Source organism: Phacochoerus africanus, chromosome 5, assembly GCF_016906955.1.
Source record: "Phacochoerus africanus isolate WHEZ1 chromosome 5, ROS_Pafr_v1, whole genome shotgun sequence".
Classification (NCBI taxonomy): Eukaryota; Metazoa; Chordata; class Mammalia; order Artiodactyla; family Suidae; genus Phacochoerus; species Phacochoerus africanus.
The window spans coordinates 130,735,551-130,763,211 of NC_062548.1; the positions used below are offsets into that span (position 1 = coordinate 130,735,551).

At 53.7% G+C, this 27,661-nt stretch overlaps 1 protein-coding gene across 2 annotated transcripts in view; it reads right to left on the reverse strand.

Moving 5' to 3' along the window:
• HPCAL1 (hippocalcin like 1) overlaps positions 1-27,661 on the reverse strand; it is a 113,895-nt gene that overhangs the window by 75,894 nt on the left and 10,340 nt on the right. Inside the window, exon 1 of one of the 2 annotated variants that reach the window (XM_047782659.1) lies at positions 3,136-3,746. The exons of the other annotated variant lie outside the window; for it this stretch is intronic. The gene's annotated coding sequence lies outside the window, so the exon portion shown is untranslated. Of the gene's footprint in view, positions 1-3,135; positions 3,747-27,661 lie in introns of those variants that run through there. 2 annotated transcript variants of the gene reach the window in all.

A 27,661-nucleotide genomic window follows, 5' to 3' on the forward strand; every position in this document is an offset into this window, starting at 1 on the left:
GATGCAGCCCGCCCCCGGGAGCACACTCAGACGTGCCCACAGACTCACAGGCCACTTGTGCCTATGATCTCACCTCCTCGGTGTGGACCAGGCCATCCGGGTGCTCGAGCTCCTTGGAAAATCTCCCTCCAAGGGGCCAGCTGTTCTCAGGGGTCGCCCCTTTGGAGCATTTATTCAGCTGGTTTCTAGTCTCTTTACATTTTCTGATTATGCTACAGTGAAGACGTGTGTATCGCACTTGTACTCAGAAAAAGCTCAAGTGTGCAATTTCCTCGTCTCTCCGAGACACGTCGTAAGGAGCATCAGAGGAGGACACACACGTATTGACCTCACGCGGGTGCACAGACCCACACGGAGCACAGGTACCCCCCCCTCCCCCCGCCGCCCCCCGTCCGGAAGAACAAATCAAGGATGAGAAAGCGGACCGAGCTGCCCAAGGTCGGTCCAGCTCGTAGATGGTATCTTCCTGCTGGAGAAGGATCTCTCCAAAGACAGAGAGAGGGAGAGAGAGAGAGAGTGGGGAGCAGAGGGTGGCACGGGTGCCCTGCACCGTGGCGTGCGAGAAACCCGTCTTACTCACTTGATTATAAAATATTTCTGAGCTGCCAGATGGTATAATAGCGGCTGCAGATGCCTGATAGCGTTTCTTCATTTCTCTGCTCGGGGCTCCATTTCAGGGACCTGCAGAGTGTCATCTAAGAAGCGGTTCCGGACTCCATAAAGACAATAACTGTTCCATTTAAGAAACACCGCTCAATGCACCCGCATGACAGATGTGGCTTCTTCATTCGTGCTTCCCCATAAACGGGCCTTGGGCTAATCCTAAGGCACCTGGGGGCGTTCAGGCAGGAGCCTTTCAGGGCCCCTTCGTGAAGCGGCCGCCCGCCCTGGGGATCTGGGCTCTGTTACATAATTAATCCTTGGCCCAGAGGAGCAGCACAGCCTTCGCAGACGGCTGGCCTCGGCGGTGACAGCCGTGGGGAGAGCACACATCAAAGACACATCTTCCTCAACCTCCGAGATCAAAGCCGCGGGGTGGATGAGGTCACCCGAGCACTCAGTCTCCAGTGTGGCTTGCTCGGCATTTCTTGTGTTTTGTTTAGTTTTTAATAAGGGACCCTGCATCCCTGGTCCTTCAATAGCACAGTAACCTAGTTAAAAAGCAATAGGTCAGGCTCCGTGCAGATTCCGAGTGCTGCTGGGTCTGTACTTCAAAGAGCTGGGGCGCCAGGGGCCTCAATAACTGGGGAAGCGCGGACCTGCCTGAGGCTTGTTCTGGAATTACCTGCGGAGGAAGACTGCAGCCCGGGGCCCTCTGTCCAGCCTCCCTCTTTCCTTTCTGCGCTGGCCGCTCCTCTCTCCCCTTACCCTGCAGCCACCCCCCACCCCAATAAGAGGACAACAGATGGCCTTTATGTGCCATCAGTGGCCAATGTAACCCCCACCCCACCCCTGCAAGGATGCATTTTGCTTCTGACCTTCAAACTTGGTTTCAGTGGGTTCCTGCGGGCTCACTCTGAGCCGGCCTCGGCCGCGCTCGATCCAGGGTCTGCAGTCAAAGGAGCTGTAGCTTATAAGCCCACACACCAGGGCCCCTCCCCCCCGCCCTGCTGCCAAAGGCCCTCCCCACCCTGAAAACGCTGCAGGCTTCAAAGAGCTTCCAAATTCAGAAGCCAGAGAAAGGAGGACCCTGGGAACAGCAGGAATAGTGAATGTCTGCCAACAGACATCAGGCTGGCTCACCTGTCCCCCTGGCAGCCCACCGTCTAAACCCCCCGGCCCCCGACACACACACAGCCCAGGTGTCCTGGAGGAGATGTGATTCCATGAGTCCTTCACACACTCGTGTGAATTACCACCAGGTTGCATGTTTCTCGCCCAGGAGAGGGTCACTACTCAGGATGGACCTTCTCAGCAGAGGGCCCAGGAAGAGGGATCAGTTAAGAGGGTGGTGTGTTTTAGGGCGAGGGGGTTCAGCCGCAGGGGCAAAGGGGAAGGGGACGCAAAGAGGAATGGAAAGGACCAAATGTTCCCCTTATTTTTTTATTATTATTATTTTTTTTTATTTATTTATTTATTTATTTATTTATTTATTTATTTATTTATTTTGCCGTTTCTTGGGCCGCTCCTGCTGCATATGGAGGTTCCCAGGCTAGGGGTCCAATCGGAGCTGTAGCTGCCAGCCTATATCACAGCCACAGGCACGCAGGATCCGAGCCGTGTCTGCAACCTACACCACAGCTCCCGGCAATGCCGGATCCTTAACCCACTAAGCCAGGCCGGGGATCGAACCCTAAACCTCATAGTTCCTAGTCGGATTCGTTAACCACTGAGCCACGATGGGAACTCCTGTTTCCCTTATTTTAAAACTGCCAACCTCAACCTGATCTTAGTTAGAGAAGGAAGCGGTTCTCCTGCTTCCTCGTGCCCCACACGGGCCCTGATCAGGAGCTGGCCGCCTCCAAAGCCAGCGTTTCCACCGCATGGCTCAGCCATATGCTGGCTGCAGCATCGGCCCGTGAGGAGGACCGGGGGCACTCAGGGGGAGATGCAAACTGCCACTTAGATGCCACAGCTTTGGACTCAGGCCACAGGACAGACAGACTGAGAGAATCCTCAGAGGCCAGGCTGGAATGTTCTGGCCGGTCTCCAGAGGGCGGCCAGCCCAACCCAGCCCAGGAACAGACTGTGCCTCTCCTTGCCCTGCAACAGAATGAAACTCCACCAGAGAGAGAGGTGGAGGCACAGGAAGAGCTTAAACACATCTGGCACCTTGCAGCCCAGAGGCCTTAGCGCATGCTATTCCTTATGCCTGGAACACACTCATGCCAATTCCTTCCCAAGCCAAAAGTCTGGCATCTCTAAAAGCCAGGCAAGAGCACCACCCCAGCCCTCCCCCTCCCCCTCAGGGGCTGTGTCAATCAGTTCCTCCTAGAGCTCCTGGGCCCTTGTCCCTGCGGGCTGTATTATTCACGTTCATTCTCCTCTTTAGGATTTATCGCCAGATCCCAGGACCCCGAGCTGCCCGGCCCTGCAGTCTGTGCCTGCGCAGAGAAGGTGGGGTGCCCCTTGTAGCTGAACAGGGCAGCGACCCCACCCCCAAGTTCATTCCAGGACGAGGCATCCATTACTCACCAGCAATGACAAATCTGTCTTCAATCTCAGAAAACCCCTGTCCAAGTGAAATGCAGGGCTCAAGGAGGGACCCCTGAAACTCCAGGCTCCTGGATCTTTTCAAACGATCTGAAGGTTCCCGAGGGTCAATGAAGAGGCAGGCGTTGCCTTCACAGGGCCACCTCCTTCTGGAAGCACTTGGCTGCCAGCTCCTGCCCTTTCGGCCCTCCCCCACCTCCCTTGGGCCATCTTACGACAGGGCCTCAGCAGCCTTGGAATCACTTCCCGATTTTGTAAGGTTCTAAGGGCTTTGGGCAGCTTCCACGCCTCTAGGGGAGAGTTTTGCTTAAAGGCCCAGCTCCCAAGCTGCGGTCACAGCTGTGCCTGAAAGAGAAACACCCCTGCAGTTACGCTGCTGCCACAATTTCCATTTTGCATCTAGACCCTTGAGTAGTCAGCCCAGGCTTTCAAGAAACGTCGCCTGGACAGCCAATTTAAAGCTCAGCTCTGCTGTCAACCTCCCTCTAGATGCATTATCTAGGCTTGGTTTAGGGGCTGCCACGGAATTGATTTGGATTTACTGCATACCCAATTCCGTGTCTAGACTTTACGACAGATGTTGGAGGTTGGGGGGAAGGGGCGACTCAGTCCAGAGAAGTCTGAGGGTTAATTTAATAAAATCATCATGATTATAAGAGCTCTTTCTTTCTTTTTCTTTTTTTTTCCTTTGGTCTTTTTGCCTTTTTAGGGCCGCACCTGCAGCATATGGAGGTTCCCAGGCTAGGGGTCAAATCAGAGCTGTAGCTGCCAGCCTACACCACAGCCACAGCAATGCCAGATCTGAGCCATATCTGTGACCTACCACAGCTCATGGCAACACCGGATCCTTAACCCACGGAGTGAGGCCAGGGATCGAACCCTCGTCCTTATGAATGCTAGTCGGGTTCGTTAACCGCTGAGCCATGATGGGAACTCCAAGAGCTCTTTCTTACTCAGAGGAGGGTCAACAGGACAGGATCTCGGGGACAGGGGAGGGAAGGCGCTCTGGACACGGAGCTGGCCATGGACACAAGGCTTTGTAAACGTGCGGGGCCTGCAGGCTGCAGTTTCTTCTCAGATGCTCTTCAGAGAGCAGACTGAGTCCCAGAGGAAACTCCCCTGGCATCTAAGCGACAGCAGAAAAGCAAAGCTTTGGGAGGGACAAGCTTGGGGCTGGAGCCCAGCTCTGCCGCTTACAGATCTGGTGGCCCAGCCAGTTCAGCTCCCCCTGTGAGCCTGCGTCCCCGTGGGACGAAGGGTGCCACTCCCCCAGGAGTGATCCCACACCCACTTAAATGTGGCCTCTCCAAGACACGTCCCCTCCAACTGCAGGCGACATGCCGAGTAACCCAACATCAAAGAAACATGAATAATAAGAACATATCTCTGCCAGTCCTGGGAAAACATCCTTGGCAAGACTGGGGTGCAGTTTTTAGCAACAGGCCCTGTAGCATAAGCGGTGCGCCTCGCGTGGTTGGAGCAGCCTGGAGAGCCGGACCCGGGGGTTCCAGTGACCAGCCAAGGAAGCATTAATTGCCTTCCTGTTCAGGTGAGGAACCTGGGCCAGACAGGTTAAACCACCTCTCCAAGGTCACATAGCCTTTAGGGGCTAAACTTCACACCCAGGTCTGGGGCTTCCTTCTGCTCTCGGGGGTCACGGTATGAGAAACGAAGTGATGTCACGTGCCCACAGACTTTACCAGATCAACATAATCAAGCGAAAGAACTTCATCCCGGAGTTCCTGTCGTGGCGCAGTGGTTAACGAATCCGACTAGGAACTATGAGGTTGCGGGTTCGATCCCTGGCCTTGCTCAATGGGTGAAGGATCCAGCGTTGCCGTGAGCTGTGGTGTAGGTCGCAGATGCGGCTCAGATCCCGAGTTGCTGTGGCTCTGGCATAGGCCGGCGGCTAGAGCTTCGATCAGCGCCCTAGCCTGGGAACCTCCCTATGCCTTGGGTGCAGCCCTAGAAAAGGCAAAAAGACAAAAAAAAAAAAAAGAAGTCCATCCCAATGTCAAGAAGCCCAGATTATCCAAGAATCCCCTGCGTTTAGGGGCAGAAGGAAAATGTCTTCCCTCTTTAATGCCCAGCCCGTAATCTCCACCTGTCAAGTCTGGATCTCACGGGATAAGAAAGAACGGGAGGGTATCAGCCAGAGTTGGGTGGCCCTGGAGCCCCAGGCCCTTGGCGGCTCTGGCAGTGGTGAGAACGGGTCCCAGGTACCCCCGGGAGGCCCGCTGGCCCCGGGGACCTGTTTTGCCAGTCTGGTTGCTAAGCCCCAGCATCCACAAGACTGCAGCGAGCTGTCTCTGAGCCTTGCTGTCTAACCTAGCAGGCTCTGTACCTCAATTTCACCACCTGTAAGACATAGATCACAGCACCTACCTCGGGGTGTTGTTGGTTTTTAAACTTTTTATCACAAAGAAATTCCAATGTACACAAAACAAAGAGACTAGCATAATGAATGGGGGGTACCCAACCGGCAGGACACCCCAACCCCGGGTCTCCTGGGAAGCCCATCCCCGGTCCATCGCTAGCTATCTCAGTGAGCCACAAGGTCGCTTTGAGAATGCGAGATGGTACACATAAATTCTCAGCCACAGGTATGCAGTAAGTACTCAATAAATGTAAGCTGGCATTCCTTCCCATTTATTAAATCAACGAGCCAAGGGGACCACGATGCCACAGCTGGCAGAGAGGTGGCCAAACAATCAGGGCCGCCGCCCTGTGAGCGCCCGCTAGTGCCGAGCGAGGCAAACATCCACGTCTGCACCCCAACCCTACAAAGTGGGAATTATCCCCACTTTACAGATGGGGAGACTGAGGCTCAAAACGAGTAAGCCATCTGTTTTCAAAACCACACAACTAATATCCAGGTCTGTCTGGTTCCAAAGTTCACACCCCTTTCCCTTACGTCACCTCTCAATCATCTGTTACTTTTGTCCATCGATATTTGCTTTGTTTCGTTTTTAAAGTTTACGATTCCGTGGATTCTCGTACGTTCGTCGGGTTGTACGACCATCACCACTGTCGCGTTCAGGACATTTCCATCGTCCCCTGAAAGACACCCCGCACTCTGGCAGTCCCCCCATGCCCCCTCACTCCTAGCCCTGGCAACCACTGATTTATTTTCTGTCTCTTTAGATTTGCCCATTCTGGCCATTTCCTATGAAGAGAGTCAAACACCAGCTGGCCTCTTATGTCTGGCTTCTTTCACTGAGCATCGTGTTTTCAAGGTTCAGCCACAATGAAGCATGTGTCAATACTTCACCCCTTTTCATGACTGACTAATATTCCACAGCACGGATAGATCGTGGTTTTTTTTATCCATTTATCACCTGATGGACCTTTGAGTTGCTTCCATATTCGGGCTATTATGAGTAATGCTGCCATGAACATTTGTGTACACGTTTCTGTGAACCTGTGTTTTCTTTTTCCTTCTTCTTCTTCTTCTTTTTTTTTTTTTTTTGTCTTTTTAGGGCTGCACCTGCGGCATATGGAAGCTCCCAGGCTAGGGGTCGAATTGGAGCTACAGCTGCCGGCCTACACCACAGCCACAGCATGGTGGGATCCTAGCTGCATCTGTGACCTACCCCACAGCTCACGGCAATGCCAGATCCTTAGCCCTCTGAGCGAGGCCAGGGATCCAACCCACCTCCTCATGGATACGAGTCAGATTCTGAACCCGCTGAGCCACAGCGGGAACTCCTGAACATGTGTCTTCTATCACGTGGTAGCTGTACGTTTAACTGTTTGCAGATGCCGAATTGTTTTTCCAAAGCGGCTGCTCCATCTTATGCCCCCGCCGGCAATGCTTCTATTTTTCCACATCTTCTCCAACACCTGTTATTGTCCAGCTTTCTCATTCTAGCATCCCGGCGAGGGTATCCGTTTACACTATATTATAGGCATTTCCAGTTTGCCCTAAACGTCTGTGACATCTCACGGGCCCTTCTCAGAAACCACGCAAAAGTAGGCAGGGAAAGTTTTTACATCTTACAGATGAATCGACTGCAAACTCAGAGGAAATGAATAACCAGACAGAAAATGCCACCTGCACCTCCCAGAAACGAGCAGCAAGAGGCCTGCCCAACACGGGCAGGTCCCCCAGGGGCTGCAGAGGCAATCCTGCCATTCCTGTGAACCCACTGTGAGGGTCACACAGGTTTCAGCCCCTCAGCTTCACTTGTAACCGTCCCCTTGATCTAAAATGTGCCACAGGTAAGAAAAAGTCACCCTCGTCAATAAACGGTCCTGTCTTTTCAGATCTGCCCACTAAAAGGACTGGTAAAGCTCCCTGAACTTCTTCTAAACATAGTAAATCCCCTCCCCAAATCCAAAGATAGTCAGCGATACAGATTAAGCCAATGCAGCAGCAGGGGCTCAACCTCAGAGGGCGTGCTCTACAGCGCCCCCCGGGGACACCTCGGGGACACGGCCTTCCTAAGCGTGGGGCTGGCCAGGTGCTTCCTCCCCAGGGCTCTGCACACCCAGCCACTGGGATTGGGATGCGGGGGCAGGGAAGAGGCCGTCGTGGAGGGGACAAGGGCATGAGTGGGTGGCAGATCTTGGTCACCGCTTCCAAAGGCCAGAATGGCACAGAAAGAGCCCAGGACTGGGCTGGCATCGGGGCCTCACCTCATTACCAGCCGTGCAGCCCTGAGCAAATTTCTCAACCTCTCTGAGCTTCAGGCACCTCGCCTGTCAATAGTAACGAAACACCTGTAAACCAAACCTCCAAGGCGGCGGTGAGAAGGAAAGTACCAAAGCCATCTGAGGACGACTATTAGGCTAGACAAGTTCTCACAGCCACGGGAGCGGGGGAGGGGGGTGCAGTGATGTATTTCCATGTAATAATAATTTTTGCTTAAAAAAGGGTCATCAGGGAGTTCCCTCGTGGCTCAGTGGGTTAAGGATCTGGTGTTGTCAGTGCTGTGGTTACAGAGTTCCTGGCCAGGGAACTTCCACCTGCCTTGGGGATGGTAAATAAATAAATAAGTCATCAGGACTATTAATTCTTTATCGTTTCACAGGAGACATACGGCAACAGTTAACACCTAGCTCATGTAAGCAACAAATGTGCCTGTTCGTATCCCAGCAGCTCAACTTCTAATTATGTATGCTGAGGCATAACCATCCAAAGGGAGGGAGGAGGCGGAGGAGTGGCCACCAGGCCGCGTGGTAAATTGCACTGTGCAAAATACTCATTGTCCCTCCCCCCCCCCGTCGGGGGGAGGGCTGTGCGGTGGGGGGAGGGCATATTTCCCACCCCACCAACCCACTGTAGGCCTGGCCATAGTGTTTGCTTGAGCCAATGCCAGGTGAGGGGAACGGACCCATGATATATGGCACTTCCCGCTTCTGAGCAGAAGCTTAAAGAACCATCATGTTCCAGCATCTTCTCTCCGCCAGGAGACCAGCAATGTCTCAGCAGGGCTGCTCCGTCAGCCTGGGTCCCAGAGGGATGAGGGCAGCCAGCAGAGCCATAGCAACAGGGGGTGGGCGTGTAACCTGAGCAAGAAACAAACCTATGATGCTATAAACCGTGGAGGTTTGGGGAGTCATTTGTTACTGGAACACAACTTTGCTGACTGACACAGATCCCCGTTCCTGTGAATGCAAAACTGCACAGACCTAAGTGGCCAGCTAATCAAACCCTATCCACCTAAATATACATGCATGCATCTCTCCACAACGGAAGGCCAAGAAAATGATGAACACGGCACGGGAAAACATTCGCATACGTTATTTAAAAAGCAGAATATAAAATAGTGCTACTGACGCAGGAATACTCTCCGAACCATAAAAATATGGTTTAAATCAATCAGAAAGAGCAACTGGGTAAAGGAAACGAACCCACGGTGCAGAGCAGAGCAAACCAGAAAGGACGATAAACCTACTGAAAAGATGTTCAGGCTCCTTAGAACTCAGGAACCTGCAACTGGAAACAAAGGTGAGACACTATGTTGCGCCCATATGTCATGCTTACAGATCTTTACAGAACCGTCAACCAAAATAAATGAAAATAGGAGTTCCCGTCGTGGCTCAGTGGTTAACGAATCCGACTAGGAACCAGGAGGTTGCGGGTTCGATCCCTGGCCTTGCTCCGTGGGTTAAGGATCCGGTGTTGCCATGAGCTGTGGTGTGGGTCGCAGACGCGGCTTGGATCCCGAGTTGCTGTGACTGTGGTGTAGGCCGGCGGCTGCAGCTCCAATTGGACCCCTAGCCTGGGAACCTCCATATGCCTCGGGTATGGCCCTAGAAAAGGCAAAAAAAAAGACCAAAAAAAATATAAAGAAAATGAAAATATGATGTTATTTTCACTAAATATATACATTTCTTTTGTCTTTTTTTTTTTTTTTTGCTATTTCTTGGGCTGCTCCTGCGGCATATGGAGGTTCCCAGGCTAGGCGTCGAATCGGAGCTGCAGCCACCGGCCTACGCCAGAGCCACAGCAACTCGGGATCCGAGCCGCGTCTGCCACCTACACCACAGCTCACGGCAACGCCAGATCCTCAACCCACTGAGCAAGGCCAGGGATCAAACCGGCAACCTCTTGGTTCCTAGTCAGATTCATTAACCACTGCGCCACGAAGGGAACTCCAAATATATACATTTCTGTGACAAGTATCTACGAGACCGTGTCTGACACAGAGAACATTCTTTTGTTCCTTTGCAGATGGGAGCCGTTCTCGATGACGTATGTACCTGCCCGTGTCTCCAGACCTTTAGATAAAGGAGTGACCCTTTAGACAAGAGTGACTCTTAAGGGGCACAAAACAGCATGCTAGCAAGTTACATGCGGGGCAGGGTAGTTACAGGAAACGTTTGGCTTCTCTGCTTTTCCGTGTTTTCCCATCTTACTCAAGACTTTTTGTGGGAAAAAATAACTTCTTCAAAATTTGAGTCAAGTTCAAAAGCAAAAGACCTTCCCTTCGGTCATCTTCCGTAGACGTGGGAAGGGAGGCAGCTGCAATTCTGTTCGGGGGCGGGGGGGGCACTTGATGGCCTGGGAAGGGGACCCGCTCCAGGCTGGATGCTAAGGGCAGGACAAGGAAACCCCTCGCAGGAAAACTGGCACACGGCAGCCTGTCTCCACACACACTGCAGTGCAAATCCACACTCACAACCACCCCGAGTTCAACCAGGCTCGAGGCCGCAAGCCCCTCTTTAGAAAGCCCTACGGCCCGTGGGCAGGCGGCCCCCTTTCGGGTCCCGCGGTGGGACCACAGCTGAGTGCTTCTCCCCCGCCCGGTGCCCCTGTCACCTCCCCTCAGCTGAGGACCCTGCTCCCCAAAGCTGTGTTCAGTCCCCTGAAGTGTAGGCCACATCGGCCAGGCGGCAGGGAGGGGACGGCTGCAGCTCAAGGGTCGGCCATGTGGCCTGGAGTCTGCCTGTGACATGACCCTCAGGGGACGCCGTGGATGCGAAGGTCAGGACAGGTGCTCGTCCCCCCTCACACCGAGGCAGGGGGGGATCCCCCTGCCACATCCCAAGGGCTTTTTTTTCTAGGCCATTCTCATTCATCTGGTCTGGGCAGCCACAACAGCTCTTAGCGACAGTGGGGACAGGCCCCCTGACCTCAGTGACCTCCAGTGAGTGAAGCTAAAGTCCTGAAGGGATGTGCTTTAGGAGCCAAAGGAGGTGAGCGCTGAAAGGACCTTGGAGATGCTCTAGGTGGGTGTTTTCAAACATTTTTAGCTAAGGATTTTAAAATAAATCTCACCTAGAACCTGGATAAAAGGCAGATGCAGGCTAAGGAGGCTGGGGAGCAGGTGGGCGGCTCAGCAGGGCTCAGTCACTCTCGGCCCCTTGTACCCCAGTGGCTCCTCTGCAGAGCAGTTAACAGAGAAGCCTGGGTGTTCCCGTTGTGGCGCAACGGAAACAAACCTGACTGGTGTCCATGAGAATGTGGGTTCCATCCCTGGCCTCGTTCAGTGGGTTAAGGATCTGGCTGGTGTTGCCGTGAGCTGCAGTGTAGGTCACAGATGCAGCTCAGATCCTGCGTTGCTGTGGCTGTGGTGTAAGCCTGCAGCTGCAGCTCCAATTGGACCCCTAGCCTGGGAACTTCCATATACTGCAGGTGCGGCCCGAAAAGAAAAGAAAAAAGAAAAGAAAAGAAAAGAAAAGGAAAGGAAAGAAAAAAAAAAGAAAAGAAAAAGACAGAGAGGGCTCAGCCCAACCGGTTACCCACTGCAGTGAGTGCAGGTGTGTGGCAGGTTACAGCACAGCCAGCAGTCCAAGGGTGTGAAATGACTACAGGGGACACAGGGCACCCCTCCTAAGGTGACAACAGATGACACAGGTCTTCCTTGTGACATGACAACAGGTGACACAGGGCTCCTAGTGAGATGATGACAGTTACACAGGGCTCCTAGTGAGACAATGACAGGTGACACAGGGCTCCCAGTGTGATGACCGCAGGTGACACAGGGCTCCTAGAGAGATGATGACAGGTACACAGGGCTCCTCGTGACATGACAACAGGTGACACAGGGTTCTTAGGGAGATGAGAGCAGGTGACACAGGGCTTCCACCCCAAGCCCTGCCAAGGGCACATAACCAGCCCAGGAGGCAGGCTCAGCCAGGGGCTGCCACAGCGTGGCCAATGTGGCCGAGCAAGTGATGGTGGCTTATTTGTTTCCAAGTCCAAGAAGTTCAGAAACACCATGTGAGAGAGGGAGGCAGGAGCAGCGGAGAGCCTGGCTGGAACAAGGAGGAGACGGACCAGGCGGGGAGCACACGTGCTCTCAGATGTGATGCGTCTCCCTCTCGCCGTGGACACGCCTTCCAAGGAAGGACGCCCAGCCCAGCTTTTCCACCGGCCGTGCTGCAGCCTTCAAACAGGAACTGCAAGTCTGTTTCCTACCCTGGGGAGTCACTTCCTGCATCCAGCGGCCAACGGAGATTTCCTGAGTGTCCCTGGGTTCAGGGATGGTGCTCGGAGCCCCAAAGGACATGAAGGAGGTCCAGCCCGGGCTTAAGAACTCAGATCGGAGGAGGACAGGCAGGTCCTCGGGTGGCAGGAAGGGCACGTGCAAGGTTCTGCAGATGCAGCAGCTCCTGAAGGCTGGAGCCCGGGGCACCTGGGGAGTGGTGGAGGGGTGGGCAGGAGCCCAGGTGGGACAGGCTAGATGCCAGGCAGTCCCTGGAGCTGGAGCTGCTCTCTGCCAACTATTGGCATGTCCCCAAAGGATGGATGGGGAGGACAGAGCAGTCGTGTTGGCTTATTTCTGACACTCCTGCAGCTGGGAGACTAGATGGGAGGCATGGATGGAAACAGAGCAGACCAGGGGAGTGGGACAACCTGGTCCTCGGCGGGGCAAGGAACTGGCCAAGATCACAGGACAGTGGATGGGAGGGGCGTGGGCGGGAACATGCTGGGGAGGCAGAGTCAACAGGGCTTGGAGCCACGGTTCTCGGGCTCGCAATACTTCTTCAAAATGCTGATTTCCGGGCCCCCACCCAGCAGCTTCGGACTCCAAAAGCCCGGCGTGGGGTCCACGAATCTGTGTTCTCAGGGTCCACCCTTTGAGAACCAGTGTGGAGAGCGGCCAGCGTGGGACAGTCCAGCAAGAACCCAGACCCGGTCCATTAGAGGCACTAAGACACAGTCTTTCCCCTTTTCTGATGTTAGTGTGGCTACCCCGTCCCGAGTGTGCTCAGCACCTAAATACATCATCATCGGGGAGCTCCTGTCATGGCACAGCAGAACCGAATCTGACTAGGAACCACGAGGTTGCAGGTTCAGTCCCTGGCCTTGCTCAGTGGGTTAAGGATCCGGCGTTGCTGTGGCTGTGGCACAGGCCGGCAGCTATAGCTCCGATTCAACCCCTAGCCTGGAAACCTTTTTAGGTGCAGTCCTAAAGAGATGAAAGTCAAAAAAAAACCCCCCAAAAAAAAGACAACATCATCATTGGAATGAATCCCCCGCCAACCTTATCAGGCAAACACGATCTTTCCCACGAGCTATAGGCTATTATGTCCCCCCAATGGACATGCTGACATCCTAACCCCCAGGACCCCCAAATGTGACTGTGTCTGGCCACAGGCCTCTTAAAGTGGTGATTAAGTTCAAGTGAGGTCACGTGGGCGGGGCTGATCTAATCTGACTGGCATCCTTAGAAGAAGAGGCGATGGGACACAGATACGCACGGGTGCAGAGGGACGAGAGCCCATGAGGACCCAGGATGGAGCAGGCCAGCCACAAGCCAAGCAGCGAGCCCTCAGAAGGAGCCGAGGCTGCTCTCAGATTTCCAGCCGCCAGGCCCGTGACAGCATCAGGCTGCAGCGCAGGCATCCCAGACAGAGGACACACCGAGAGCCGTGTGGCGAAGTCACCACCCCAGGAGTTCCCGTCGTGGCTCAGGGGTAACGAACCCAACGAGTATCCATGAGGACACGGGTTTGATCCCTGGCCTCACCTAGCGGGTTTAAGGACCAGCGTTGCCACAAGCTGCAATGTAGGTCACAGATCTGGCGTTGCTATGGTTGTGGCTCTGATTCGACGCCTAGCCTGGGAACTTCCGAGGGTTCGGCCCTAAAAAGAAAAAAAAAAAGGTACTGCTCCAGCCAGAGGTGGGAGGGACAGCATGGGAGCCAAGCTACTTGCCCCCACCCCACCCCAAGCCCTGCCCTTAGAAGACTAAGTAAGATCTGCCGGGGAAAGTACCTTATAAAATGGTGAAAAACAACCCCAAAGTTCCGGCTTCATCAGCTTTCCTCCTCATCAGAAGCGTCTACACTGGGACCCTCGGGCCTCACTGAGTCCCATTAACCAGGCCCCCCCCTTACACTCTCGGAGATCACGGGCCACTCTAAACAGGAAAACCCCTCTAGCGCACCGCAGAAACTGCACAGGGTCTTTCGTTTAAAAGGAAAAATCAAAATCAAAAGAACCAAGATTTAAATAACAGGAAATGTTCTGAGGGTCGCAGACCCAGGGGACCTCGGCTAATCCTAGAGCCAGACTCCTGGAACCATGTGCACTTCGGCGCCCCCCACGCAGGGAGACAGGGCCCATTGCTGCTACTTTATTACCAAAATGTGGCAAATCGGAGGCCTAGCAGATGGGGCCAGGATCGCTTCAAATGCACTTGGTTAGAGGGATTGTTTGCCCAGAGCGCCTGCAGTCAGGAACCATGCCAGCCCAGGAGCACCCTGGAGCCCAGGAATCCGGGCCTGGGCAGGCCACCGATGGTCCCGGATGGTGGGAAGGGGGACGTGCTGGAGGGCAAGTGAGAAGCGATGCAGGCCAGACGGGTCTCCCAGAGACGCAGGGGCTGCCGGCCGCATGGGAGCTGGAGGCTGAGGGAGAACCATTTCCTTGCCTTTTCCAGCTTCTAGCTGCCACCCACATCTCCTGGCTCGGGGCCCCTTCCTCCATCTGCAGAGCAGCGGCGGCGCTGCTCTGCATCGCTGCCCATTCTCAAGTCACACTGCCACCCGGCTGACTGCGGCTGCGAAAGGCGCCTCCATCTGAAGAACTCACAGGGTGGCCCTGGGCCTACCCTAGTCTTACAGGACAATTTCCTGCTGGCAAGGCCCTCTTTTTTTTTTTTTTTTTTTCTTTTTAGGGCCACACCCATGGCATACGGAGGTTCCCAGGCAAGGGTCACATCGGAACTACAGCTGCCAGTCTATACCGAAGCCACAGCCATGGCAGATCCAAGCCGTGTCTGTGACCTACACCACTGCTCAGAGCAATGCCAGATCCTTAACCCACTGAGCGAGGCCCGGGATTGAACCCGCAACTTCATGGTTTCTAGTCAGATTTAGTTCTGCCGAGCCATGATGGGAACTCCGGGGTCCTCACTTTCAAGCACATGGCGCCCTTGGGGCCATTACCCTGCCCACCACAGGAAGGCTAAGAAGCTGGATGCCACGAAGCTGGAGCTGCGGGTTCTAACTTCTGGGTGCAGAAACCCCTCGGGGCAGCTCGGAGGAGGAGAGCTGGGGTGGGGGGACGCTGTGTTTAACAGTCTTCCTGAACAGCCCCCACAGGCCAGGACCTCGGGGGCAGAGCGTTCAGGTGGGGGAATAACCTGGATGGCAGTCAATGTCACATGAGCACCTGCTCAGCACCGGGCACTGTTCCCGGCTGCAGCCAGATGTGCCCGAGCGCCCATGCGCAGCTGTGACCCTTCCCAGAAGTTACCTTTAAAAAAAAAAAAAATTGAAGTATAGTTGATTTACAAATGTTGTGGTAATTTCTGCTGTACCGCAAAGTGATTCAATTTCGTATACATACCTATATATATATACATATTTAAGAATATTGATTTCCATGACGGTTTATCACAGGCTACTGAATATAGCTCCATGCTACACAGTAGGACCTCGTTGCAAACCCATTCTGTGTATAATCGTCGGCATCTGCTAACCTCAAACTCCCAACCCATCTCCCCACCCCCTCAGCAACCACAAGTCTGTGCTCTAGGTCTGTTCTCTACCTCTGTGAGGCTCTTTCTATTTCATTTATGTTATTATTTTCTCTCTTTTTTGGCCGAGCCCGTGGCATGTGGAGGTTCCCAGGCCAGGGATCGAACCCAAGACACAGGACAGGTGCAGCCTGTACCACGGCTGTGGCCACACTGGATCCTTAACCCAGTACACCACACGAGAGCTTCCAGTTCATCTGTGTCATGTTTTAGATTCCACGTATAAGTGGCATCGCATGGTATTTGTCTTTCTCTTTCTGGCTTACTTAGTATGACAATCTCTAGTTCCATCCATGTTGCGGCAAATGGCATTATTCTTTTTAATGGCTGAGTAGTATTCCACTGTGTATATATACCACATCGATTTATCTATCCATTCATCGGTCCATGGACATTTAGGTTGTTTCCATGTCCTGGCTATTGTGCATAGTGCTGCTATGTACACAGGAGTTGCGTGTATCTTTTTGAATTCGAGTTTGGTCTGACCATATGCCCAGGAGTGGCACTGCTGAATCATATGGCAACTCCATTTTTAGTTTTTTGAGAAACTTCCAGACCGTTCTCCATAGGGGCTGCACCAACTTGCATGCCCACCCCGTGGAAGGGGGGCTCGCCTTTCCCCCACGCCCTCTTGGAGAAGTTACTCAACCTCTCTGGGCCTCGCAGTATCCTCCCCTGTGAAATGGGACCCCTACCACCAGCACCCACCTACTGCAGAGGGTGCCTAAGGAGACCCAAGGAGCCAGGGGCCAAGTTCATGGTGTGCCCCGTGGCTGTCCTGCCCATCACATCAGGCCAGGCCACCCCAGCACCCCGGGAACAGCTAAGGACAGACATGGCCCCAACGGAAGTCTTTTTACACTTACGAAATCCCGCAAGCCATTGCAAGTGAAGCTTCTGATACATCGGGCAGGAAATGAAAAGTTACGGGTCTAGTGTCACCAGAAATCACCCACTTGGGAACACACATATAGTAAGTCATTAGCGCAACGCCATCTGCAGAGAACGCCACCCGGAGACGCAAGCCGCGTACAGTTCGGCTCTGAATAACACCATTCGCGGCCAGAATAAGACGAAGCTCTGGGCCAAAATTAAGTCTCGGCTGATGGTGAGAATTCTTACACCCACAGATGACTCTGGTAAACTGGTTCCTGTCCAATCTCAAAACAAAAATAAATCAGGAAAGAAAAAACCAATTGAGCCCCAATGTTACCAAAATAAGTAATATGAATATAATAGCCCTTTAATGAACACGAGCGCATATAATCCCCACAACAGCCATCCAGGTGACCACTTTTGCATGTTGGAAAAATGGGGCCTCGGAGCAGACAAGGGACTGACCGGCTTGGGGCTCCCGAGGCCCGGAGGCGAAGAGCCAGGCTCTAAGCCACCAGAGCCAGAGCGTGGGCTCAAGAGAAGCAACTGGCCCAGTCCCCCCACCCCCCACCACCTCACCCCCAGGAGCTGCCTGGAGCTGCTTTACACATGTTGGGGTGACAGAACTCCTGCGCACAAAATGCACATTTTGAAGTTCTGTCTCACGTGATCTAGAACAATAGCAAGGATTCCTCTAGCTCTTGGCCGTGGCTACCAGCCCCAGGAGGAGTGGCAAAGGCGAAGCTGGCTTCTGTGGGGACATGGGAGACAGGAGCCCCTCTTCGTGCTGCATGGGGCCCTGGGCGACAGAGAAGCTGGGCCCCGGCTCATGCACTGGCCCGGCTCACCTCCCAGGAGGGTGCTGCCGTGGGGAGGCCCTCGCCCTCTGTCCCTTTAAGATGTGGGGTCCACGCACTGAGGCAGGCGTCAGGCCACCCAGACAGAGAGCTCACTCCAGCCTGGAAAGGAGGGCTTCCCAGAGGAGCCAACGGCTGGGGCTGAGCCAAAGGGACAGCAAAGACAAACAGCCAGAGGACAGAGGGATGCACTCGGAGGACGGCGATGGTCCGGCCCAGCTGGGAGCACAGCGTGGATGGGGGCGAGAGGCCACGGGAGCCAGTGGCCCAGACTGGAAGCCTGGAGCATCTGTCAGAACGCCTCGGCCAATTTCACAGGGCAGAGGGTGAGGGGCAGGGGGGCGGCAGGTGCTTTCTAAAAGACAGAGTGTGACACGGCCCCAGTTCTCCCCAAAGGGAGAAACCGCACGTCTCCTAAATGTATCAGCGCTGCTGCTAAGAAGGAGTCCCCCCCACAGGACTCCACAGGCTTCAAGCCAGCCTCTCTCATTCTCCCCTTTGATTCTCACCCTAACCAGCGAGGTGCCAGGGCGGGTGGCCTTACCTAACTTCACAGGTGAGGACAGCTGGGCTCGGGGCAGAGGCGGAGGGCGGGGCCCACACACACAGCCCATTCCTCGCCCCCCACCCCCAGCATCCAGCCAACACTACCTGACCCCCAAAGCGGGGCCGGGACCAGCCGCAGGCTTCCCACCGTCTTTTTCTTTTTTTCTCCCTTCTTTTTTTTGAGGCCACACATGGAAGTTCCAGCATTAGGGGCTGAATGAGAGCTGCAGCTACCGGCCTACACCAGAATCACAGCAACGCGGGATCAGAGCTGTGTCTGCGACCTACCCTGCAGCTTGCATCAATGCTGGATCCTTAACCCACTGAGGGAGGCCAGGGAGGGATCAAACCCACACCCTCGTGGACCTTATGTTGGTTGGGCTCTGAACCCGCTGAGCCACAATGGGAACTCCCCACCGTCTGCTTTCCAAGCCCAAGGACGACGACAAGGGTGACGTGCCAGCCTCCTTCAGCACACGCTGAAATCAACCTACTACCTTCCCCGTGCCAGGCTGGGCGGGCAGCACTCGCTCACGGCCCATCAAGTGCTTCACCATTTCCCAGTCACGGCCCCTGTGAACAGGGACAGGCCAGTCGGGTCTCATTCAACGAAGTCCGGATGCAGCCCGGAGAAGGCTCTCACGAGCCCCAATTTCACAGGGAGAGCAGGACTGCGGGGCAGGGATGATGGGTCAGGCCAGTGGCACCAAAGCAGCCACTCCTGGGCCTCCTCCCAGCCAGGAGAGCAGATGTTTAAGGCGCTGGCAGTTGCAGTTCATGACATCCTAAAACCACACACCTCGAGGAAGCTTCTGGGCAGATCACCCCAGAGAAACATCATGGCAGCCCTGGGCCCAGGGAACGAGGCCTGACCAGCTGGATGCTGGCAAGGGAGGGTGGCTGGGACCCAGTCTGAGCAGCCCTCTGGGGGAACAGGTGCAGGGAAAAGCCGAGAAGCCTGGGCCCCGGGGCACCATGGGGATGGCGGTCCCCACCCAGCACCCAGGGCCCGCACGCAGGCCCTGGCTTGACGGCCTGAGAGCCCCAGAGCGTCTGCACAAGCCGCCCTCCACCTCCCAGTGCCCTCATCTGTAAGGCAAGGGTGAGCCCAGAGAAAAAGTGATTCTGGCAGTCGACGGGTTAAAAGCACCGCACTCAACCCAACAACTGTCTCCCCTATACACACACACACACACACACACACACACACACACACACACCCCAGGAACAGACAACGGGGCGGTTATTTACTAGGCCCCGGCTGAGAAGATAGAGAACTCCAGTTCCACCAAAGCTCTGGTAGTAGACAGAAGGGTTTCTTCAGGTCCCTCCTTTCTGTCATGCAAATTTCCCTAAAAGGTGGCCTGAAAACCAGCAGGGCCCGTGAGGAATCCGGAAACCTGATGCGGAAATCTGCTGTCACACGGACAGCTGTCGGGGGCCATCCCTGAACTGAGAAGACAGGCCGAGAGAGGTCGAGGTCGAGGTCGAGGTCGAGGTCAAGGTCAGGAGCCGGCGGCCTGCTGAACCCAGACCTGACCGCAGGGAGCCACGGGAAGACCAGATGCCGGAGGCGGAGGGCTGTTGCCATGGCAACCAAAGCCTTAACGACTTCGGCATTTCCACAACCTTTGATTGATCCGGCTCTCAGCATTACCATTACAATGAAACTGTATTTGCATTTAATTTATTTTAATTGGCTTTTACATACCTAAGCGTCCGGGTTTCAACCTTCATAACAACAGCGCGAGTGAGTCCTCCACAACGGGACCCTTGTGACAGCAAGATGAAAGCTAATAATTTAAAATTTTCGTGTTTGGGAAAAATTCTTACTGACTTGCTGGAAGCCCATTTTGCTTAATTCTCCTTTTTCTGAGAGGACAGCACGCTGAAATTCCTCAACTGAAATTCAGACCATTTCTGCACTGCATTTAGAAATTAATGACTAGAGGCGTTTCCGTCGTGGCGCAGCAGAAATGAATCTGACTAGGATCCATGAGGATGCAGGTTCGATCCTGGCCTCGCTCAGTGGGTTAAGGATCTGGCCTTGCCATAGGCTGTGGTGTAGGTCACAGACAAGGCTCGGATCAGGCGTCTCTGAGGCCGTGGTGTAGGCTGGCAGCTGTAGCTCCATTTCGCCCCCTAGCCTGGGAACCTCCATATGCCACAGGTGGGGCCCTAAAAAAAAAAAAAATTAATGCTTAGAATACTTTTGGCACATTAGTAAGTGGCAGGCGTTTAGCAAGTGTATGTCAGTTCCATGAGGACGGAAGGGTTTTCTTGTGGGGGGTGGGGGGGGTCTTTTTTTTTCCCCATCAATGCATCACTTGCACCTAGAAGAATCCTGGACACATAGTAGGCCCTCAATACCCATTTGCTAAACGAGCCGTTGTTATTACCTGAGATAAAGTGTGTACAGCACTTAGCACCGTGCTAGTTATTTGAGAGTCTACTCTTTTCATTATCACGACAAGTGCGTGAGGCTCAGGCCCCAGAAGGAGAGGGGCCCAGATGGGGAGGGGGGACCTCAGCCGGGGGCCACACCTGTAACTGCCTCACCACCCCCAACAATTCCACTGAGCACCATCTGCCACCAGGGCTGCTTACAGCCTGATGCGAAGCCCAGCACAGACTAGAGAGATGATGGCAGGATCGGTGTTTGATCTCTGCTCTCCAGGGGATTCTGTCCACTGGGAAGAAAGACCAGTTTTTAAAAGAGCCATTAGAGGCGCTCGAACGGGACGACAGAGTGAAGCGCACAGAAAAAGGGCAGGAAAGGCCCTGCGCAGTTCTTGAAGGGTGTGTGGGTGCTTTTCTGCAGGGATTCTCAGCAGAAGGAAGAGCAGGTGCAAAGGCTCATCGGAATGAAAGGGTGACAAGGAACTGCCAGCCACTGGAGTTCAAGATGCCGCGTGGAGCCGGTGAAGGGTGGGTCGAGAGGTCAGGCAGGGTGGAGGGTCACAAGGAGGGTTTTCAGGCCATACTTGGCGTTTGGACTTTGCTCTGCAATCAAGGATTTAAGCGCCTGGGGCAATGTGACCCACGCAGAGTAGAGCAGGGCTCCTGCCGGCTGGGGCTGGGGCAGGAGATGGGCCGGAAACTGACAAGAAAGCCAGCAGCCATGTGGGTGCAGCACAGATAGACGGGGATGAATCTGGGGGATCCAGATTCTGAGGACTAACTCAGAGACCAGCTTGATGGGATGGAGGGAACGGAAAACTGAGAAGGGGCTAGGATGCCTCTTGGGCCTACCTGCGTATCCGAGCAGGCAGTGGTCCATCCCGGGGACTTGGACAGAGCGTATTCTGGTTCTTAGTTTTGTTTTTTCCTTCCCGTAGCACATGGAAGTTCCTGGGCTAGGGGTCGAATCGGAGCTGCAGCTGCCAGCCTATACCACAGACATAGCAACGCAGGATCCAAGCCACATCTGTGACCTACGATGCAGCTTGCGACAACACTGGATCCTGAATCCACTGAGCAAGGCCAGGAATCAAGCCCCCTTCCTCACGGACACTACGTCAGGTTCTTAACCTGCTGAGCCACAACAGGAACTCAAGTATATTCTGTTTTTGACATGCCATCAAATAACCTAAAACCCAGCAGGCAGTGGCTGAAACAAGAAAGGGCTTTCTTTGTGTCCAGGACTTGGGCAGAATGCCATCAAGAATGCCATCGAGGACCTCGAGTCTTTTTCTGCTCTGCCACTCTTCGCATATGGATTTCAGCCTCGTGATCACACAGGATGGCTGCCCTACTTCCACAAATTACATCTGCTTTCCAGGCAGAAAGAAGATGGGTGGGCCAAAAGCTTTTTGTCTTGGGACTCTGGCTTTTTATTTGGGAAGGGAGCAAGAATAAGGAGGGCATGCCAGCCGCCATGAACGGACATCTCACTAGCCAAAAGTCACTGGCTTCTCACTGGAAGGTGGCACCTTTAGTTCTCCAGCCTCTGAGCACAGGACCCTTCGCACTTGCTGTTCCCTGTGCCTGCTGCCAGGCCCAGCTCCCAGTTGGCCAACTCCCTCGGTCTTTTCCTTGCTCTGTTGTTACCCACTCATACGAGCTTCCCTGACCCCTCTATTTAAAATTGCAGGAGTTCCCATCGTGGCTCTGCAGAAACCAATCTGACTAGCACCCAAGAGGACACAGGTTCGATCCCTGGCCTTGCTCAGTGGGTTAAGGTGCCGTGAGCTGTGGTGTAGGTCACAGACACAACCCGGATCCAGTGTTGCTGTGGCTGTGGTGTAGGCTAGTAGCTCCAGCTCCAATTTGACCCCTAGTCTGGGAACCTCCAGATGCTGCAGATGCGACCCTAAAAAGACAAAATAAAATAAAATAAAATAAAATAAAATTTCTCACTCACTCCCTATCCAATACCTCCAGCCCTTCATTAACTTATTTTTTTCCACAGTCTCATCTATGACCTTCTAAGGAACACTATATTATACTATACATTGACTAATTATTTTCCTGCCTGTTGCTCTCAGCTGGACGTGGAAGCTCTGAGAGGGCAGGATTTCTGCTGGCTCTTCTCCCCGTGCAGAGTCCGGCACAGAGTGGGAGCTGTGAATGAATGCATGAGTGAGGCCTGACCAATGAGGGAGCCCCTCTCCCTACCCAGGGGTCCTTCCAAGCCTGGTCTCTGTCCATGGTCCCTGCCCTTAGGAGGCCCTGGGCTGGAGGAAAGATGACCCCCACATCTGGGAGGTGACTGGTCAGGACCAGAGCCTGTGGATGGTGGGGCCGAGGGAGCCAGAGCAGCAGTGCCTGAGGAAGGACAGGGCACCTGAGCAAGCCCAGGAGGCTTCTTGGAGGAGGCGGCCCCTGAGCAAAGCCAGGAGCTGTGAAGGCGATCTGGGAGGGTGCAAGGAGCACGGGAGGCCCCCGAGCAGGAGGGGAAGCGTGTAGCAAGGGTTCCTCTGCTCAAATGACGGCGCTGAGAATCACAACCCCAAACTCAAAGCCACAACGGGGAGGCCCCAGGGCCAGCTCCCTTAGCAAAGCGAAAGTCAGAAGTGACAAAAGTCCCTGAGAGTTTTACACCAAGTCTGCAACCCACCCTGCCCCTCTGCCCCTGACAAAGGTGACCACACAGCTGGCTACAGCCTGGGAGCAGGTTTAAGGGGAGCTGCCTGCTAAATATATGCTCTGATCGGAGCCGAGCTGACTGCCTGTATCTGAACAAGTGTCTTCACTCTGAGCAGGGAGTTCCCAGGCTGCCCAGCACACCGACAGCCAGGACTCCCCGCCTGGCGGACAGAAAGATGGAACAGATCCGAGTTCTGGGAGGACGGAGGGGCAGATGCAAAGGTCCATGTCCTTCGTGAGGCTCGGACGGTACATTCACCCTTCTGTGGGTTCGCATCTCGCGGGAAGAAAAGGAAACCGCAGGTTGAGGCCAGTCCGGAACAAGGAAAAGGGCAGAAGACGGCGAAGTCAAATTCCACGCAGGGAGCCAGAGAAGCCCTGCTGTTTTAGACAATCGTGTCAGGGAGCAGCATGGGAATAAAAAAATGGGGGGGGACGATGGCACTGATGGCGACAGTCCTTGCAGGTACATGGCGTTACGGTCCCCACGCGTGTGTGCACTTGAGAGTTTATAAGAGGTCGAAAGGCTATTTTCACAACAATCCTGGGAGGAAGGTTTTATAATTCCCATCTCATGGATGAGGAAACGGAAGCTCCACGGCAGTGCCTGGCAGACCCAAGGGACCTGCCACGAGAAGGTGAAGGCAGGTGCTGTTTGAGCCTCGGGGAGGAGAGCAGGATAGGGACAGAGTGACAGAGGTGCTCTTCGTCCTTTAAAAAGAATGATCTGGGGAATTCCTCTTGTGGCTCATTGGGTTAAGAATCTGACTAGTACCCACCACGATGCGGGTTCAATCCCTGGCCTCGCTCAGTGGGTTAAGGATACAGTTGTTGCCGTGAGTTGCGGGGTAGGTCACAGATGGGGCTCAGATCTGACATTGCTGTGGCTGTGGTGTAGGCTGGCAGCTGCAGCTCCGATTCAACTCCTAGGCTGGGAACTTCCATATGCCACAAGGGGGGCCCTAAAAAGAAAAAAGAAAAGAATGATCTGGGAGTTCCCCAGTGGCTCAGTGGGTTAAGGATCCAGTGTTGTCACTGTGGCAGCTAGGGTACTGCTGGGGTATAGGTTCAATCCCTGGCCCGGGAACTTCTACAAACCTAGGGCACAGCCAGAGGGGAAAAAAAAAATCCGCTCACTGTCCAATAGATGGTAAGAAAGTCAGTGTAGGCAGGAAGAAACATCTCCAGTCTGCAGTTGCCTCTAAACTGGAGTTCCACGAGGCAGGAGGTCCCTAAGCGCAGGGCACTTGGGGCCTGAAGGTCATTTTCTGGTTCAGATCGAAGCATCCGCTGTGCTTATGAGACCGAGGTCTCCGGTCAAATCACAGGTGCACAGAGGCTGGAGTCTGCCACTTTCCTCAAGGTCGCCAATATCTAACGCAGACACCAACTCGGTTCCAGGCCCCCATGCAGCCTCATTAGGCTGTGAGGAGCCCACCCGAGGTTCCCACCGGCTAACAAGCTCATACAGAAAGAACGGCCGTCCAGGGCGGGGCTGCAGGAGGCCTTTGCTCACTCCCACCAACCGGCAGAAGGGAAGAAAAAGCGGGGACGTGCCTTCTGCTGATGAAGGGGCGGCAAAGAAGCAGATGATGGGAGAGAGAGAGGCAGGGGAGCTCACCACGGGCCTCTGGCTGCTGATGCTGGGACCCTCTGTTTCCATGGGGGCGGAGGACGCTGAGGCCGAACTGGAGGAAGGGAGAGAGGAAACTGCCAGGTGTTTGACAAAACCCGGGAAGGGCAAAGGGTTAGACATCAAGGCGCTGCCTTTAGAAACTATTAGCTGGAGGGTCACCCAAGAGTAGGCAGGTACAGGATTTTTTTTTTTTGAATGTAGAAAATCGTGATAAGCAGATGGATTAGGCACTGTTTTATATCCTGGAAAACGCCTCTGCATAGGAATAGCTCAAACACATCAGTGGCACCCCTCCAGCAAGGCCTGAGCTCACTCACCCCACAGGACAGTGAGGGGGCCACGGCCCTGCTGTTTGGCGGTGGCGGATGGCGTGAGCCAGGGCGGGTAAGCCCGGGGCCACTCCTTGACCTTGGGTCGACCAAACGGCACGCCCCGCGGGGGCAGGGCCCCCCAACATCTTGCGCCCTGGGCCTCGAGCCAGGCTTGGCGTACGATCTAGAATTATTGAATTAATTTGTTGAATTGTACAGGATAATCATTATTCACACTAAAGAGAGCATTCCTGGCTTTATTAAAAGATTTTGTTTTGGGTGTTGTGCTGGGCTAAGTGTTCCTTCGATGCAGTTCAAGTGTTTTGGCAGGAAAGGGAGGGTTATGCAGCGTTAATTCTTAAGCAAACAAGGAGGGAAAGAGACTCACAGATTTTTGAAAACAAACCTCTGGTCCCCAAAGGGGACAGGTAGGGGGGTAGAGCGGAGGGATCAACTGGGGCTTCGGGATTGGCATGGGCACACCGAGGTCTATGGGACGACGGGCCAGTGGGACCTGCTGGAGAGTACAGGGCACTCTACCCAATATTCTGTGATAACCCACGTCGAAAAAGAGTCTGAAAAAGAATGGACGTGTGTGTATGTGTGTTTACCTTATCACATGGTAAATCACCCAGACGTCAACAAAACTTAAAAACAGACTAATAACAAAGCAAATTATCTCAGACATGGCTGTGTGAGTTCATCAAATGTAGGGCCTTGGTTTAGAAAACTGTAATGCACATCCAATTTCCGAAAATACCACAGCAAGGGAGGGTTATTCCTCTCCAGGATGACTGGGCTACCCAGGAAACCAGCGGGACACACCTGGTCTCCATGGTAACTTACCTGTCTTCAGTGATAGGAGAGCTTCCTGCCTGCCTCTATGTGGAAGCCTGCAATACCTAAGGACCCAGATTTCAAAAACAACAATTTTGTGTGTGTGTCTTTTTAGGGCCACGCCCATGGCATATGGAGGTTCCCAGGCTAGGAGTGGAATCAGAGCTACAGCTGCCAGTCTACACCACAGCCACAGCCACGCCAGATCCGAGCCACGACTGTGACCTACACCCCAGCTCAGGGCAACGCTGGATGCTTAACCCACTGAGCGAGGCCAGGGATCGAACCTGTCATCATGGATGCTCATCAGATTCGTTTCCACTGAGCCTCAACGACAACTCCAAAAATAACAATTTCTGAACACAGACACCCTGGTAAGTTTTTTTTTTTTTAATACGGTGTCCTTTTAGTGAAGATCCTGAAATAATTTTCCAGATGTGTATGTAATTTTGCTGACAGTTATATTTCCTTTCTCAAGATCATAAATGGACATCAGACTATAAAGATACGATTTTTAAAAAATATTCCTAATCCAAGCATCTACAAGCAGGCACTGAGCTAGCAGCAAAGGCAGCCTCCAGCTTCTCACATTTTATAGCAATATTATTTGCCTGGAGAGACGGCCCAGCCCCCAGGCATGCCTCTCCTTCATTCACTCTGAAATTAATCTTTCATATTAGCCAATTTCTCTGATGGCTGGCTTCGCCTTCATAACTTTCCACTGCTGACTCAATATCCTGGACTCAGACGGATTAAGTCTCTGAAAAACGACGGGCATAACAGCCTAAGAAGCCTCTGGAGGGATGCCATGGGAAGTCAGGTATGGCCCTAAGAAGGGCTGAGGTGGCCCTACTCGCCAGCCAGTCAGTAAAGACCATCAACCCAACATGGGCCCAAGATCAACCCAAGTCAACCCAACCTCCACCCGGGGTCCATGGCAGGAGGCACACAGGCCTGGGGAAGGAGGCTCCATCCACAGGATGCAAAGCCCAGCAGTTTCACCCTGGCGAGGGGTCAGGATAGGGAACCTAAGAAGTTACTTTCAAAAAGGGAGCTGAAAAACATCCGCTGGATAGACGCACAGGAAGGAGATGATTCCTGGAAGAGGGCCACTGTGAGGATACCTGGAGATGAAAGGAGAGAAGGAAAAGCAGGGGCAGCTGGTCCAAGGGCATCCAACCACAGCATCAAGGAGTGAAGATAAAGAAGATGTGGTCCATATACACAATGGAATATTACTCAGCCATGAAAAGGAGAGAAATAACAGCATTTGCAGCAACCTGGATGGACCAAGAAATGACCATGCTAAGCGAAGTCAGTCAGACAGTGAGACACCAACATCCAATGCTACCACTGACATGTGAAATCTAAAAAAAGGACACAATGAACTTTGCAGAACTGATACTGACTCACAGACTGAAAAACTCACGGTTTCCAAATGAGACAGGTTGTGGCGGGTGGGGGGGGATGCGCTGGGGCTTTGGGATGGAAATGCTATACGATAGGGTTGTGATGGTCGTTGTACAGCTATAAATGTAATAAAAGTCACTGAGTAATTTAAAAAAAAAAGCCACCTCATTAAAATACCCAAAGACCCAGAGTTCCCGCTGTGGTGCTATGGGTTAGTGATCTGGCGTGTCTCTGCGGCATTGCCCCTTCCATCCTCCAGCCTGACACAGTGGGTTAGGGATCTGGCGTTGCCACAGCTGTGGTATAGGTCGCAGAGGTGGTCCAGATTTGATCCCCAGACTGGGAACTTCCATATGCCGAGGGTGCAGCTGAAAAAGGAAAAACAAACAAACAAACCCAAGGTCAGCACAACAGGAGCCTCACTTCCACGTCAAGACACGCAGTGAACACCCAAATGCAAGCAAGCGGAAGAGAAGGCACGCGTCTGAGACCATGAACTAACTCTAC